This window comes from Carcharodon carcharias, chromosome 15 (assembly GCF_017639515.1).
Source record: "Carcharodon carcharias isolate sCarCar2 chromosome 15, sCarCar2.pri, whole genome shotgun sequence".
Lineage (NCBI taxonomy): Eukaryota > Metazoa > Chordata > Chondrichthyes > Lamniformes > Lamnidae > Carcharodon > Carcharodon carcharias.
The window spans coordinates 114383723-114401104 of record NC_054481.1 but is presented as its reverse complement, the minus strand read 5'-3'; positions in this window follow the sequence as shown (position 1 = coordinate 114401104).

Below are 17382 nucleotides of genomic sequence, written 5' to 3'. Positions count from 1 at the left end.
AACAGCAAGTAATTATTCAAAACTATTTTATAAGATAAAAGACATCTAGCTCTACTGAAAAATTATATAAAATGTTAGCCTTGGCTTTGCCATGATAGCATACTTGCCTCTGTGTCAGAATGTTGTGAATTCAAGCCCCACCCCAGAGACATGTGCACATAATCTAGACCACTACTTCAATGCTGCACTGTCAGAGGTGTCATTTTTCGCATCGGACGTTAAACCAAGGTCTCATCTGCTCTCTCAAACAGACCTAAGAAATACTTTGGCACTATTTGAAAAAAGAGCAGGAGGTGTCCTGGTCCAACAATTATCCCTCAATGAACATCACCAAAACAGACTACTTAATCATTTAACTCATTGCTGCTTGAGGGACCTTATAGGTTCATGAGAATGATCCCAGGAATGAAAGGCTTAACATATGAGGAACGTTTGAGGACTCTGAGTCTATACTCGATGGAGTTTAGAAGGATATGGGGGGATCTGATTGAAACTTACAGAATACTGAAAGGCCTGGATAGAGTGGATGTGGGGAAGATGTTTCCATTAGTAGGAGAGACTAGGACCCAAGGGCACAGCCTCAGAGTAAAGGGAAGACCTTTTAGAACAGAGATGAGGAGAAACTTCTTTAGCCAGAGAGTGGTGAATCTATGGAATTCATTGCCACAGAAGGCTGTGGAGACCAGGTCATTGAGTGTATTTAAGACCGAGATAGATAGGTTCTTGATTGTTAAGGGGATCAAAGGTTACGGGGAGAAGGTGGGAGAATGGGATTGAGAAACTTATCAGCCATGATTGAATGGGGGAGCAGACTTGATGGGCCGAATGGCCTAATTTCTGCTCCTATGTCTTATGGTCCCATAAACATGAAAGAAGATGAATGACCAGATATTTTTTCAGCAGTGTTAGTTGAAGGCGAAATGCCACACTGCACTGAAGAATCAGCCTGGATTATGTGCTTCAGTCTATATTCAGCCTTGCACCCACAACTTTCTAACTCAAAGGCAGCTGAGCTGAGCTAACACTTCAAGGGACTGAAATGTCCGCAACCTCTGGGTAACTTTAGCGATCGCACTTCTGAAAAAAGAAATGGAAAGTCTGCATTATGACCTGCAGCTTGATGAGTAATAAAATTCTGGCCTCATCAAGTATTTACTGAGGAGGAATATACTATGTCCCAAAAGCAGCACAATTATGAATGGAATGCTACCACATGGTACTGATTGTGAATTGTATATTAATTGAGTATTTTAATCTGTCCATGTGGTGAGCATTAACTGGGGATTCACTTGTGCTCCCACATATAGCAGCAGACTGAAACTATGGTTGTTGGGTTTGGAGATGCATGTTTGTAATGTGCATCTCCATAAATAAAAGCTTATCAAGTATTTAAAATTAGGGTCCAGTTATCTCCGTCATTGTCTGGCTTTTTGGAAGAGAAGAATGATCAAAATAATGTATCATTTAGCTTACAGGTGCAATGCCAATGGAGATTCACAAGTCCAATAAAATCAGTGAACCAGTATGGTAGGCCCAAATACATTTCTTGTCATGGGTTCGAACATATGGGGAAGAAGCCACAATAGCCTAAAAGTGTGAGTTCTATTTTTTGTCTGACCTTACTGATCACAGCTAGGAGCAGCACTTAAAAAGCTACGATTCTATGATGGAAACTCAGCCAGGCTTTCCTGTTCCTGTCAGAACTTGTGCACGTATGAATGTCAAGTTTAGCTTTGATGGCCTCCAGGGTTGAATAGCCTGCTGACATTCATTTGGGTGAGGCATGGAAAGTAGCCAGTGCCTATGGAACCCCTGCCAAACTAAGTAACCTCCAGGACATGGGGAAGAAAAAACCATATTACAACTACAACTTGCATTTGCATAGCAATTTCATCCTAGCAAACTGAAAAAATAGAGCATATTAAGGTCCTTTGGTGTATATTATGGGAGCAATAAAATATGTGACATAAATATGTAACATTTGATTACCATCCTTTTTAAGTGTCATTCAAGTGAAATGCTTCCCACATATTCAGCTTCATTCTGCAACTTCCAAAGGGATTTGAGATTCAACAGCAGGATGTGTCAGGCACGGGTAGACCCTCAGATGTTGGCAGCTCCATAATTCCTCTGGGAAAACCCAGGAGAGGAACACCTGGGAAATCATTTCTGTGGGGACCACCAGTCCGAGGGAGCCTAGAACGTTGCCTCCACTAATCCTTCTCTGAGTTAATATATTTATTAAGCAACCCTGCTTTTACCGTTTTTTTTTCTCTTTAGCTCTGGACATTTTCTGCCAGTACAAGACATCCCATCATCAGCAGCTTGTCATCACATATGACACTGCACATCAATCTTTTCGTAATAATACACTATTCCTACCATTCACTTTATGTAAGGTAGGACTAATCAAACTTTATTTTCCACTTATTAAAAAAAATGTTGTCCTCCTCAAGATGGGAAATGTGAATGGAGCATCCATTCCAACTACCTAATGGCAGCATCAAGCACTCTTCAGTTACAGCACAGGTAAGATGAAGAGTAAACATTCCCTCTGCATGCTGCAGTGCACCAGTATGATTATTGGCCATTTTCCACAATACCCATCCTGTCACCTCCCTCATTGAGACAGCTGATTTAGAAAGAAAGAACTTTTATTTACATTGCACCATTGTTCGGCCATCTTCATCATCAATTAATTATTTTTGAAGAACAGCCTCTGTTGCTACATCGACTGACATAAAAGTGGATTTGAGGCCACAATCATATTAATCATGATCTTATCAAATGGCAGAGCAGGCTTGAGGGGCCGAATGGCCTATTCCTATTCCGACTTGTGTATCTCATCACGCCAGTCTGGATGTGAACTCTCTCAGACCTGAAAGGGCAGAGTTTTAGCAGTTGCACTATACACTCCCCGAGGCTCAATTTTTCAGATTATAATGTAATTTTTGTCCCCAGAGGGGGGTCACAATCTCACAAATTGAGTAAAATCATGAGTCACTGCCAAGGGCAGATTAATGCATGTATATATGTGGTCTCAGCACAATGTGTAGTACCTGCGAGGTTACCAGTGCAAAATGGGGTCTGGGTAAAAGCTGACATAATGCTGAAAAACTACATATAACAGCTGGATCAAAATATTCTACCCTTTAAAAATGTTGTCAGAAGTGGGAGAGGTAGCTTTAGCAGATTTATTACAATCTACCAACATCCTGGGGGTTACCATTCACCAGAAACTGAACTGGACTAGCCATATAAATACCTTGGCTACAAGAGCAGATTAGAAGCTAGGAATCCTGCAGCAAGTAACTCACCTCCTGTCTCCCCAAAGACTGTCCACCATCTACAAAGCACAAGTCAGGAGTGTGATGGAATACTTGCCTGGATGAGTGCAGCTCCAACAACACTCAGGAAGCTTGACATCATCCAAGACAAGACAGCCCGCTTAAATGGCACCCTATCCACAAACATTCACTCCTTCCTCCACTGATGCACAGTGGCAGCAGTGTGCACCATCTACAAGATGCACTGCAGGAACACCACCACCTGGAAGTTCCCCTCCAAGGCACATGCCATCTTGACTTGGAAATATATCGTTGTTCCTTTTCTGTCACTGGGTCAAAATCCTGGAACTCCCTCCCTAACAGCACTGTGGGTGTACCTATACCACTTGAACTGCAATGGTTCAAGATGACACCTCACCAGCACCTTCTCAAGGGAACTAAGGGATGGGTAATTAATGCTGGCATAACCAATGATGCCCACATCCCATGAATGAATTAAATAAATACTAAAACTTGCCATTGCAGGTTCCCAAATGTCCTTGGTGCCCAAGGCCTCAAAAAATCTTTATGCAGCGCTAGTCACTGTATTGTCAACTTGGCGCAGTCGTTAGCATTCACTTCAAATCAGAAGTTTGTGGGTTTATAATCCCATTCCAAAGATTTGAGCATAAGATGTAAGGTGACACTCCAATGCACTACTGAGGAAGAGCTGCATTGTAGGTGTTGTCTGTCAGGCAAGGTCTTTAACAAGGGCTGTGTGCTTCATGTGGTGGGAAAAAATGGCTCCTGCACAAAAGCTTTGGTTTACTCAAGATGACCACAGCAGTCAGATTGCTATGGCAAGCCACAGTACAGAAGAGGCAGCAGTGCACAAAGACACTTCTTCAAACATCCAACTTTTCATAAAAAGAAAAAAAAACACATTGCATGCATAATCATTTGCAATTGCAAATTACCCACATACACGGTCTGTAAAGAGACTCATCACAGCAAACAGAAAACTGTTCATTCTAGTCTGTCTTGCTTTCATCTGTTTCTATATATGCATTGCACACGATCTTTAAAGCATTCAGGTCTTCTAATGGTACATGTGTGGGTTGTTGTTAGTTGTTTGTCTGGTGTCTGCTGGTTGCTGGGGTGACATTGCCTCTCTGGAGAATGTTGTTGCCATAGCAAGTGTTGCTGCTGACCCGTTGCATTTGTTGGGGAGCAGTTGACCTCTTGGACTAATATGTCATTCTGCTCCTTGTTCAGTTGTGAAATCAACTCTTCCTCTTCATCTGTCTGCTGTGAAGGAGCAATTTCTCCCATTGCACGTATGTGTCTGCAGATGTGACAATATCTCTGGTCATTCTAGGTGACAACTGCTTTACACAGGCTCCAAGTTGCCAAGTGGGCTGACTTTTGTTGAGTGCATTGAAGGTTTTCACTCTGATCGGCTCTCCAACCCTCAAATCTGGCAATGATTTGGTCTCTTTATCAAAGTGACATTTGGCTTTCATCCAACTTTGCTTGCCAATATCCATCCTTCGCATCTAGTGGTAATGGTTGGCATGGGGTAGTGAGATTTCTTCAAAGCTTTATTGAAGTCCTTTGGATCTTTGCACACTCTCAGCTTTCCAGGTTTTTTCACTGCTATCATACTGCTAATCCAGTCTGTAGGTGTTGTCACTTTCTTGATTACTCCCATCTTTTCAAGCTTTCAGGCTGGACTTGAGGGAAGCTGGAACTCTCCTAGGAAGATGCTCAGTTGGTCTCACACACTCATCTACTTCAAGATGCTATTTACCAGGAAGACATCCAAGACCTGTGAAAAAAACCTTTGTAATATTTTAGGATCTGTTCAACAGTAAATGGCTTGATGTTATGTGAAACACTTCAAACTTCTGGCACATGGAGGGTTACCAGTTCAAATTTTTAACTTGTTTCAGCTGAGATGAGTGGATTTTGCTTGGTGTCTACTATCTGGAACTGCACATCTTCTTTCTTCCTATTGCATTGGACTCTCAGCTTTGTTTGTCTTCTTGGGATCAGCATCATTCCATCATATAACCTCAACTTTACCTTCAATGGTTTCAATCTCGGGCCACCACCTTGAGCAACCTCACACAGGTCTGCGAAGCTCATGATGTTGCACGTAGCAACGGTGTTTATCTGACACTTGACATTAACTTGATGCTCTCCTTCTGCAGTTGTCATTCCAATTGTCACAAACCATCTTTTATCTTGAGACTTGACAGTGCCAATCTGTTCTAGGTCGTAGAGTGATTTCTCAGAATCATTGTCCAAAATCTCTCCTATAAAATCTCTTTATAGGTTTGCTTTGCTTCTTTCCTGCAAAACACTTGCATGCAAGGTGATTCAGCTTCTTGCAGTAAGAGCACTGCTTTCCCCATGCTGGATATGCTTCTTTTTCTTTTGTGTGTGTACTCTGGCCTTGATCTTCCTGCTGGCCCTTTTGTAAATAGCCTGAACAGCCTCTCAGCATAGTGCAAAGCCTCATCAGTTCTCCCATCAATACTCTGCCGCTGATGATTGACCACTTCAGAGTCATGTCAATATCTTTCTTGAGAGTGTTTCTCTTTTCTCAGCAGCTGTGCTTTCACAGCAGGATCTCTTGATCTAAGACAATCTCATCTCTGATCAGACCATTCTTCAGCTGCTCAAACTCATAAGATTCGGTTAGATGTTTCAATGCAGTCACATACTGATCAATATTCTCCCTTCTTCCTGAGCACTGGTGTTAACACATGGTGTTCAAAAGTAACATTGCTAAAGAGTTCAAAGTGGGTCTTCAAGACCTCCAAAATTTCACAAAACTGGCTTTTCTGCTCTTCAGTGAGGTCTACAGTGAAATAGAGCTTGTAGCACTCTTCCCCGGCACTGATTACATACTACTCTTATTTGTTCAGGCTTCTTGTTTAATTCTGTGGCAATTTCATAGTGCTATCATTGAGACTAGAAAAATTTCCAATTCATTCTCAAATCTGTCTTCATCTTCAGTATTGGAATATCCAAAGCCATGCTGACCCACCCAGCAGTCAATGTCCTGTACAAAGTTGCAGACTGAAGTTTTAATTATTCGCTGCTGTTTCTTACAACAGCTGGCTCTCTTACATCTAACAAAATCCACTCAAATTCAGCTGCGCACTCCTGAAGCCATGTTTCACGCGGTGAGTAAAAATGGCTTCTGCACAAAACCTTTATTTCTGTCATGGTGACCTCAGTAGTCACATGACAATGGCAAGCCATTGTACACAAGGGGCAGCAGTGCACAAAGGCATTTCTCCAAACACTGTGTATATGGGTCCAAAAGTTCCGATGGATGTTAACAGTGCAAAGCCACTATTTGAAGACAAGCAGGAAGTTCTCCTGGTCAACATTCCTCCCTCTACTGGAGAAACACCAAAAAAAGTGGATTACCTGCCATCCATCTCAATGTTGTTTGTGGGACCTTGCTGTGTTTAGAGTATTTGTTACACTTTCTACACATTTGCTGGATATCAGAGTAATTCACTGTCCGTGAAACAGTTTGGGACAATTTTGAGATGCCGCATAAATACAAGTCTAACTTGCTTTTTCAAGCAACAGAGAAATAAGAGAGGTGAAATGAAGAGAAACACCAGAAAAGCAGACTCCTCAGAAACTTTAATAAATTATACAGAATTACAGAGCAGCCAACAAGCAGCTTCATGGCCCAAATAGATAATCCCCATCTGATGAGTTCCTGATAGGGAGGTTCTGAATGGAACGTAAACATTTTCCAAAACAAAGTGGAAGGAAATAACAGAAGCAATGCTTGTTTGGATCAATTTTAATTGACAAAATTGATTTGGATAAATTGTTCACTCTTGTGAAGGACTGGAGACCCAATGTTACACAAATTAAAAATTCATGGGTATAATAGCACGGTGCCGATGACACTGAACTAGTAATCCAGAAACCTAAACTAATGATCCATGAGTTCAAATCCCACTGTGGCAGCTATGGGATTTAAATTCAGTTAATTAATTAAATCTGGAATGTGGAAAAAAATAGTATTAGTCATAGTGGCCATAAAACTGGATTGTTGTAAAGCCCCATCTGGTGCTTCAGAAAAGGAAATCTGCTATCCTTACCAAAACTGGCTTCATATGTGACTCCAGACCCACAGCAAAGTGGCTGACTCTTAATTGAAATGGCCTAGCAAAGCACTCCATTATACAGGGATGGGGCAATAAATATCAGCCCTGCCAGGAATACCCAGATAATATGAATGAATAATTGTAAATTTGGAGTAAACAGGAAAGTCAGGTGGAATTTTTTTTTCATTGAAATGTAATGGAGTTGTGGAACAAGTTACTAGGAGTGATCTTTGATTTGGATGAGATAGGTATATGCAAGAGGCATAAAGATGTGATAATGGAAAGATAAGGGGTCGAGGGAAATGAAGAAGAGTGCAGCTGCAATCCACCACTGATGCAGTTTACCACTTCAATGGGGAATAGCATCATCCAGTTTGATATTAAACAAGGAAAGTCCCAGATTTGATGTCTGGTTAGCTGATCTCATCCAATGCAGCAGCTGGGTAAGTCCAATTGGCCTCAGGACCCTCCTGGTTAGAAAGACGAAAATTAGCTCCTGATCATTATTGAGTGATTCTCCCCTGCCCTCCCCATCACCACCCTTGCTTCCCTGCTGAGAGTTTGCAAGTACACATGTGTAGAGGTCACTGGAAGGGGAAGGAGAACAATTGGGTTCATTTGTGATATCCCTCACGATCAAATGATGGACTAAAACTATGTCCAGGCACGATGAGTAGTAAATAAAAAAGACTTGCATGTACACTGCGTGTTTCATGACCTCAGGGCATCGGAAAGCACTTTACAGTCAATGAAGTACTTTTAAAATGTAGTCACTGTTGTAATGCAGGAAAACATGGCAGCCAAATTACGCACAGCAAGGTCCCACAAACAGCAATACGATAATGATCAGGATCTATTTTTAATGATGTTGATTGAGGGGTAAATATAAAGAATTCCCTTGCTGTTCTTCGAATAGTGCCATGGAAACTTTTACATCCACCCGAAAGGTGAGTAGGAGCCTTGGTTTAACATTTCATCAGAAAGACAGCATTTTCAACAATGCAGTACTCCCTCAGTCCTGCCCTGGGAATGCCAACCTGGGTTATCATTCAAGTCTCTGGAGTGGGACTTTAGAAGTTGTGTTGAAGTACAATGGAAGTGCATAGAGAATCATATGCCAGTAAGGAGTCAGTAATTGAGGAAAGGAGGGGAAGAAAGGTATGGGGGGAGGAAGAGGGAAAGAGTCTTTAGAAAAACCACTGCTCAGGTAGCCAAAGCTAAGCAATATGGTTTTGTAATAACAACAACAAATTTGCATTTGTACAGCACCTTTAACATGGTAAAAGTCCCAAAGCAATAGTGTTATCAGGCAAAAACGTGACACAAAGCCACATAAAGAGATATTAGGAGTGATAACCAAAACATTTGGTCAAAAAGGTAGGATTTAAGGAGCATCTTAAAGGTGAGAAATGGAGATATTTAGAGAGGGAATTTCAGAGCTTAGGGCCCTGGCAGCTGAAGGCACTGCCACCGATGGAGGGATGAAAGAAATTGGGAATGTCCATGAAAAGGAAGACACTGTTTGTTCAGCTGAGTACTCAATATCTGTACTCATAAGCTTTCAAAATTTAGAAGGCTTTTGATCAGGGAAGTTACTCTGCTTTCCTGTGGCCGGCAGATTTGAGTGACAGTCAGATCTCAGTTAAATACCTCACTATAATGCTAACGCTACCAGACTGCCTGTTGAGAAGAGAGTTAATACTCTGGAAGCAATCCAGAATTCAAGATTTCAGTATAATGTCTCGCCAGCCACATTCTTCTAGCTCAGCTGAAGCAACTCTGGATTCACTCCAGGAAAGAAGAAACTGTGCAAACTGGGCTGATTGCCATAGAGATGTCAGCACAACGCACTTCTGTTAAGTGCATAATCGATTTTCGACACATATCAGCAGCAGCACACACAAGGAGAAGCTACAAGCTACACAGCAATATAAAAATTAATTTATTTGAAGAAATCAGTTTTTATATCTACAGTAATAAAATAGTGTCAGGTGGAGCTGAGCCATACAGATCAGAAAGTTCCCAGGTATGATCTCTGCTCTGTGCTGTGTCAGCTAGCTTCAGTTGGGTTGTTATAATTGGCCTTAATCGGCAAGCTAGGGAGAGTGAAAATTCACCAGTTCACTGTCCAATCATTATTGCTGGAAAATGCACTTTGTGGAAATTGGTCAGGACAGGGTTGATTTGGCTTGTCCTCATCAACAACTTACATTTTTATGGCATCTTTAACATAATAAGACTCCTAAGATGCTTTACAAGTGTTATCAAACAAAATTTGATATCCAGCCACACAAGGAGCTAATAGGGCAGGTGCCCAAAAGCTTGATCAAAGAGGTAGGTCAAAAGGAGCACCTTAAAGAAGGAAAGAGAGATAGAGAGTTGAGGAGATTTAGGGAGAGAATTCCACAGCTTAGTGTCCTAGCAGCTGAAGGCATAGCCGCCATTGGTGAGGTAATTAAAATTAGGCCAGAATTAGAGGGACACAGGGGTCTTGAGGGCCTGTAAAGCTGGAGGAGATAGCAGAGCTAGGGAGGGGTGAGGCAATGAAAGGATTTGAAAACAGGATGAGAATCTTAAAATGGAGGCACTGCTTAACCAGAAGCTATTGTAGGTCAGTGGTGGGCGAGTAAGACTTGAGGCAAGTTAGGACAGGGGGAGCCAGGTTTTGAAGGACCATGGGTTTGCAGAGAGCATAATGTGGAAGGCCAGCCAGGATTCTTTTGGAATAGTCAAGTCCAGAGATAATGAAGGCATGGATGAGGCTTTCAACAGCAAATAAACTGAGGCAAGGGCTGAGTCAAGCAACGTCACAGGGGTAGAAATATGTCATCTTAGTAAAGATGCAGTTAGGTGATAGGAATCTCATCTTCAATGCAATTTATGGTCCAAATGCATATCAGCATTCACTGCCTAAGCTTACTCACAAACAATAGTCACTTGGAATTGGTATTGGAGGACTGGTGACACCAGTGATACCAAACACAAAGGTGAGTTGGTGTACCGGGAGTGAAAATTGAATACTGTATAATAAAATGTTAAAGTGTAACTAATGATACCTAGTGAGGCCATGTTTATTACTCCCAAAGCTCAATTAGCTCAATGTGAATCTAGTTTTCACAGGTTATGTTCATCATCATTTATTAAGGAAATGCATATTGCTTGGAGTAAAAATAAAAACTGCAGATGCAGAAAATCTAAAACAAAAACAGAAATGCAACACTCAGCAGGTCGCACAGCATTTGTGGAGAGATAGTATCCTGCCGCATAATTCCAGCATTTTCTGTTTTTGTTGTATATGTCTTAGCTCTGGATACTGCAGCACATTAGACTTTGGCCTTTCAACTCTGGAACTTAGGATAAAATTAAATCTAGTTAATGGAGCTACCTGCTGGTTGTAAGGATCCTACCTGAGTCTGGGCAGTATCATGCCAATTCCTTGAGCCCACAGCACAGAATTGGCTCCTCTTATCCCTCAATTAATAGCACCAAAACAGATTATCTGGCTATTCATGTCATTGCTTTTTGTGGGAATTTGCTGTTCTCAAATTGATTGCTGAGTATGCCTACAACAGTTTTATTTTTTTTATATTCATTCATGGGATGTGGGCTTTGCTGGCTGGTCCAGCATTTATTGCCCATCCCTAGTTGCCCTTGAGAAGGTGGTGGTGACATTTCAAATGCATGAGGTGCTGTGGGACACCCTCAGGATGACAAAGGTATCAGTACAAAACTCTATGCAAAATTGCCCCTAATTCAACAACAGTTGGCACTATACTAATAAGCTGACCCATAGAAGCATTAGGATAGCCAGGGCAGTGGAAATTGTCACACTGCCGCAGCAGGAGGAGATCTTCCTGGGTTCAGACTGAGATGCCTTGTTGGGCCAGAGTTTGTTCTTGAGATCTGGGTGATTCTGGCAAGGCTGCATTGATGGCCCATCACTAAGGTGGTGATAGTGGACCTTCTCCTTGAACTGTTGCAATCCATGCAATGATGGTGCTGCCATAATGCTGTCAGTTGGGGAATTACAAGATTTTAATCCAGTCAGTATGAAGCAATAGCAATATATTCAAATCAGGATGGTGTATGACTTGAAGGGGAACTTTAGAGAGATTGTATCCCCTGATATTGCTGTCCTTATTCTTCTTGGTGGTAAATGATGCATGGCTAGGAGAAGCTGTTCAAGTCTGCCTCTACACGATACCTGATCCTTCATGCTTGGAACCCAAAATGAAAGTGCTCCATTCCTAAATGCAGACATTCCTTACCTTAATAAGAACAAGATTCACATACTGCTAAAAGAAAGTTTAAATAAAACTACATTTTTAGCAGATCATAGTGCTGTCGGTATTCATTTTATCTGATGGGCTCCTCACAGAATGTTAAGTTTCTATGGAGACAAGCCAAAGCATTTTTTTTTTTGCAAGTTGTTCGTCTGGGACCTGCTGACGAATGTAATTTATAGACGAGTTACATGACTTGCATTAATCCAGCACCACCAACCTCCAGTCAGTCATTAAAAAATGATGACTTTGTTATAAAAGATCATGAGATTTCAGGGCTGCCGAATGACATTAAACTCCATGTCCCAACTGAGAGATCATCATATCCTTTCTCTTTTTTTTTTACTGCTTTTTAGATAGCCTGCCATTTTTTCCAGTGCAACTTTTTGCATAATGCAACATTTCTGTGCTTGTTCAGTTTACACAACAGCATTAGACAACTTCACAAAACATTGACTAATGTGAACTACTCCTATAACAGCTCCAATACAACAACAGCTGTTTGCATTTATGTAGCACTTTCAAAACAAGCCAAGGTGCTTTACAGGAGCTTTATTAAACATAATTATTTAATACTTAATAATAACTGGGCCTCGTAAGGAGATGTTAGGACAGGTGACCAAAAGCTTGGTTTAAGAGGCATATTTAAGAAAAGGTGAGAGAGCAGCAGAGCGGTTTAGGTAAGGAATACCAAAACTTTAGGCCCAGGAAGCTGGTGGCATGGCTGCAATGGTGAAGCAATTAATATCCTGAATATGCACAAGGCCATAATTGGAGGAGCAAAAAGATCTTGGAGGGTTTTAGAATTGAAGAAGATTATACAGAAAGGGACAGGTGAGGCCATGGAGCGATTTGAAATCAACACTACTATAACATGCAATAACACCCTACCATAATACTCATCAGCTCCATACTATAACAGCTTTCAAGCACCCTACCATAATACCTGGCAAACCATCATATTCTTCAACTCCCTATTATAACGTCCCCAAAATTTATCATAACATCCTCCAGTATACCATACTGTAATAGCCACAAATGCTCTAACATAACTCCTATTAACATTATGATGTAACACCCACTAACATTCTACTGAATAATGGAAATGTGAGTAACAATATTCTGGAGTGTTGCTTTGGAGATCAAGGGCCCTAATATCTCATTTTGTGGTCTGGTGTCAAATTGTAATTTGATAACACCTTTTGAAGTGTCTTGAGACATTTTACTATGTTAAAGGCACTACATAAATGCAAGTTGTTTTTGTTGTTGTGTTGGAAGCTATTATAGATGTCATTCACATTGGTCAATGTTTTACAGTTAGTACCTTCAGGAAGTTAAGTGGAGTAGAGTACATAATATGTTCTATACAAGGAGTGGACTTAATGGGGTGAATTGTCTTTTCCTCACTGTATGCTTTTTACCTTCAAAACCAACTCCTCCCATTATGGGCCCTCAAATATGGTATCATTGTTTCCCAGCTCAATTCCCACCTCTCCCTAAACTCCACATTTGAATCCTTCTAGTATAGCTTCATCCTTTCACAAAGCATTGAAACAGCCAAAGCCACATTGTAAATGGCATTGTTTTTCACTCTGATGCTTTTTCAAACTGCATCCTCCTCAACTTTTCTTCAGAATTCAAAACAATTGATGTTTGAAGCACCATCCTCTCCTCAGTTGTCCAACTCTATGGGATTGTTCTTGTATTTTTTAATTTATTAGTTCATAGGTTGTGGACATCTCTGGCAAGGATGGCATTTATTATCCATCCCTAATTGCCCTTAAGAAGGTGGTGGTAGGCTGCCTTCTTGAACTGCTGCAGTCTGTGTAGTGAAGGTACTTCCAAATTGCCGTTAGGTGGTTCCATTCTTACCTATCAGAGTGTGCACTGCGTACCTCCAATAGCTTCTCTTCCTTCTTCCCCAGGATCGGTTCAGGGGTCCCTTAAGGATCTATCCTTTGTTCCTCCTCTTCCTTGTCTACTTTCTGCCCCTCAACAACATCATCTGAAGATGTGGGGTCATCTTTCTCATTTACACTGATGATACCCAGCTTTCCTTTTCCACAGCTGTTTTTCCCCTCTGCTACCTCTCTATTGTCTGATTGCCTGAGTGACATCAAGTCTTTCATGGGTCACAAATTCCTCAACATTGGGAGGACTTCCTCAGTCTCCATGACAAATTCTGTTGCCTTGCCACTGACTTCATTACCCTCCCAGCTACTGTCTCAATCTGAAGCAGACCTACTATAATCTTGGCATCCTCTTTGATTCTAAGTGACAGCACATTGCCAGGACTACTTACTGTCTCTCCTCAACATTGCCCATCTCCTCCCCATACTTCACAGAATCACAGAATTTTAACAGCACAGAAGGAGGCCATTTGACCGATCGTGTGCACAGGCTCTCCAAATGAGGATTATGACCTAGTGCCATTGACCTACCTTTTCTCTGTACCCTTGCACATTGTTTCTATTCAAATAATCATCTAATGCCCTCTTGAAAACCCCAAATGGACCTGCCTCCACCAGACTTCCAGGCAGTGAATTCCAGACCCGAACCACTCATTGTGTGAAAAAGTTTTTTCTCACGTCACATTTGCTTCTTTTACAAATCACTTTAAATCTGTGCCCTCTGGTTCTTGATCCTTTTACGAGCGGGAACAGCTTCTCCCTATCTACTCTGTCCAGCCCCCTCATGATTTTGAACATCTCTATCAAATCTCCTCTTAGCCTTCTTCTCTCCAAGGAGAACAGTCCCAGCCTCTCCAGTCTATCCTCATAGCTGAAGTTTCTCATCCCTGGAACCATTCTTGTAAACCTCTTCTGCACTCTCTCCAATGTGTTCACACCCTTCCTATAATATGGTGTCCAGAACTGTACACAATATTCCAGCTGAGGTCTAATGAGTGTCTTATATAAATTCAGCATAATCTCTCTGCTCTTGTACTTTATGCTCCTATTAATAAAGCCTAGAATACTATATGCTTTATAAACTGCTCTCTCCACCTGTCCTGTCACCTTCAATGATCTATGCACATATACACCCAAATCTTTCTGCTCCTGCACCCCCTTCAAAATTTCACCCCTTATTTTATGTTGTTTGTCCATGTTCTTCCTACCAAAATGCATCACCTCACACTTCTCCGCATTGAACTTTACCTGCCACCTATCTGCCCACTTCACCAACTTGTCTATGTCCTCTTGAAGTTCCACACGGTCCTACTCACGGTTCACAACACTCCCAAGCTTCGTATCATCCGCAAACTTTGAAATTGTCCCCTGCACACCAAGATCTAGATCATTAATATATATCAGGAAAAGCAAGGGTCCCAATATTGACCCCCTGGGGAACTCCACTACAAACCTTCCTCCAGTCCAAAAAATATCCATTGATCATTACTCTCTGCTTCCTATTTTTCAACCAATTTTGTATCCACATTGCTACATTCCCTTTTATTCCATGAGCAATAACTTTTCTCACAAGTCTGTTGTGTGGCACTGTGTCAAATGCCTTTTGAAAGTGCATGTACACCACATCAACAGCATTACCCCAATCGATAAAAGCAAAACACTGCAGATGCTGGAAATCCGAAACAAAAATAAAAATAAAAATAGCTGGAAAAACTCAGCAGGTCTGACAGCATCTGCGGAGAGGAATACAGTTAATGTTTCGAGTCCGTATGACTCTTTATCAGAACTGAGGAAAAATAGAAATGAGATGAAATATAAGCTGGTTGAGGGGGGTGGGACAGGTAGAGCTGGATAGAGGGCCAGTGATAGGTAGAGGCAAAGAAGAGATTGCCAAAGATATCATAGACAAAAGGATAAAGGGGTGTTGATATTAGCTAAGAAATGTGCTAATGGTGACATTATGGGTAGAAAGCAGGACGAGCAAGTGACAGATAGCCCTAGTGGGGGTGGGGTGGGGGGAAGGGATCGAAATAGGCTAAAAGGTGGAGATGAAACAATGCATGGGAATACATTTAAAAATAATGGAAATAGGTGGGAAAAGAAAAATATATTTTAAAATATAAATAATTAGAAAAAGATATATTAGAAAAAATAATTAGAAAAGGGGATGAGGATGAAGGAGAGAGTTAATGATCTGAAGTTGTTGAACTCAACATTAAGTCCGGCAGTCAACCTTTTCTGTCGCCTCTTCAAGAAACTCCAGCAAGTTAGTTAAACACTATTTCCCCTTTAGAAATCCAATCTGGCTCTTCATTATCAACCCATATTTTTCCATGTGACTACTAATTCTATCCTGAATCATTGTTTCTCGAATCTTGCCCACCACTGAAGATAAACTGACTGGTCTGTAATTGCTGGGCTTATCCTTACAACCCTTTTTGATCAAGGGCGTAATGTTTGCAATCCTCCAGTCCTCTGGCACCAACCCTGAGTCTAGGGAAGACTGCAAGATTATGGCCAGTGCCCCTGCAATTTCTACTCTCACTTCCTTCAATATCCTTGGATGCATCTCATCCGGTCCCGGTACCTTGTCAACTTTAAGTACTGACAGTCTATTCAACACTTCTTCCTTGTCAATTTTGAACCCTTCTAGTGACAGAGTTTGCTGGTCTGTCACCATGGTCAGGGTAACATCTACCTCCTTGGTAAAGGCGGATGCAATGTATTCATTTAATACCTCAGCCATGGCCCCTTCCTTCATTGTAAATTCCCTTCTAGGTCCCTAATCGGCCCTACTCCTCCTTTTCCCACCCTTTTCCTATTTATATGAATATAGAAGCCTTTGGGATTCCCCTTTATATTGGCTGCCCGTTTTTTCTCATAATCCTTCTTCGCTCCTCTAATATGCGTATTCACCTCCCCTCTGAACCTTCTGTATTCCTCTTGGTTCTCAATTGTATTTTCTACCTGACACCTATCATAAGCACACTTTTTCTTCTTTATCTTAATTTTAATCTCCTTTTTCATCCAAGGGGCTCTGGATTTGTTTGCTCTACCTTTCCCTTTCGATGGAATATACCTTGACTGTGCCCTAACCAATTCATTTTTGAAGGTAGCCCATTGTTCAGCTACAGTTTTTCCTGCCAATCTTTTGTTCCAGTCTATCTGGCCCAGCTCCGTTCTTGTCCCATTGAAGTCAGCTCTTGTCCAGTTAATTATTCTTACTCTGGATTGCCTATCGTCCTCTTCTATCATCATCCTAAAATGTACAATAGAATGATCACTGTGTCCTAAATGGTCCCCCACTGACATTTGACCTACTTGGTGAAGCAGGTGAAGCTGGATGTTAGGCCAGGGTGGGGGTAAAGGAGAGATTGACAAAGATATGATTGTCCCTCCTTTGTCCCCACCTATTGCTGGTGTTCTATCCAGCTTCACTTGCTCCACCACCCTTAAACAGTATAAATTTCATCATATTTCTACTTCTCTTTAACTCTGAAGAAGGGTCATACGGACTTGAAATGTTAACTCTGTCTCTCCACAGATGCCGTTAGACCTGTTGAGTTTTTCCAGCATTTTCTGTTTTTGTTTCAGGCCCAACTCTGTTCAATTCTAACCCTAACTGTTTAATTTAACCTTTAAACTCCCTCAGTCACCAAACTCCAACTGAAGCACTCAACTGCAGCCAAAAACAGCACTCCAGTGCAAAGTCAGCACTATAAGATAACATAAGAACTAGGAGCAGGAGTAGGCAATTCAGACCCTCAAGCCTGCCCCG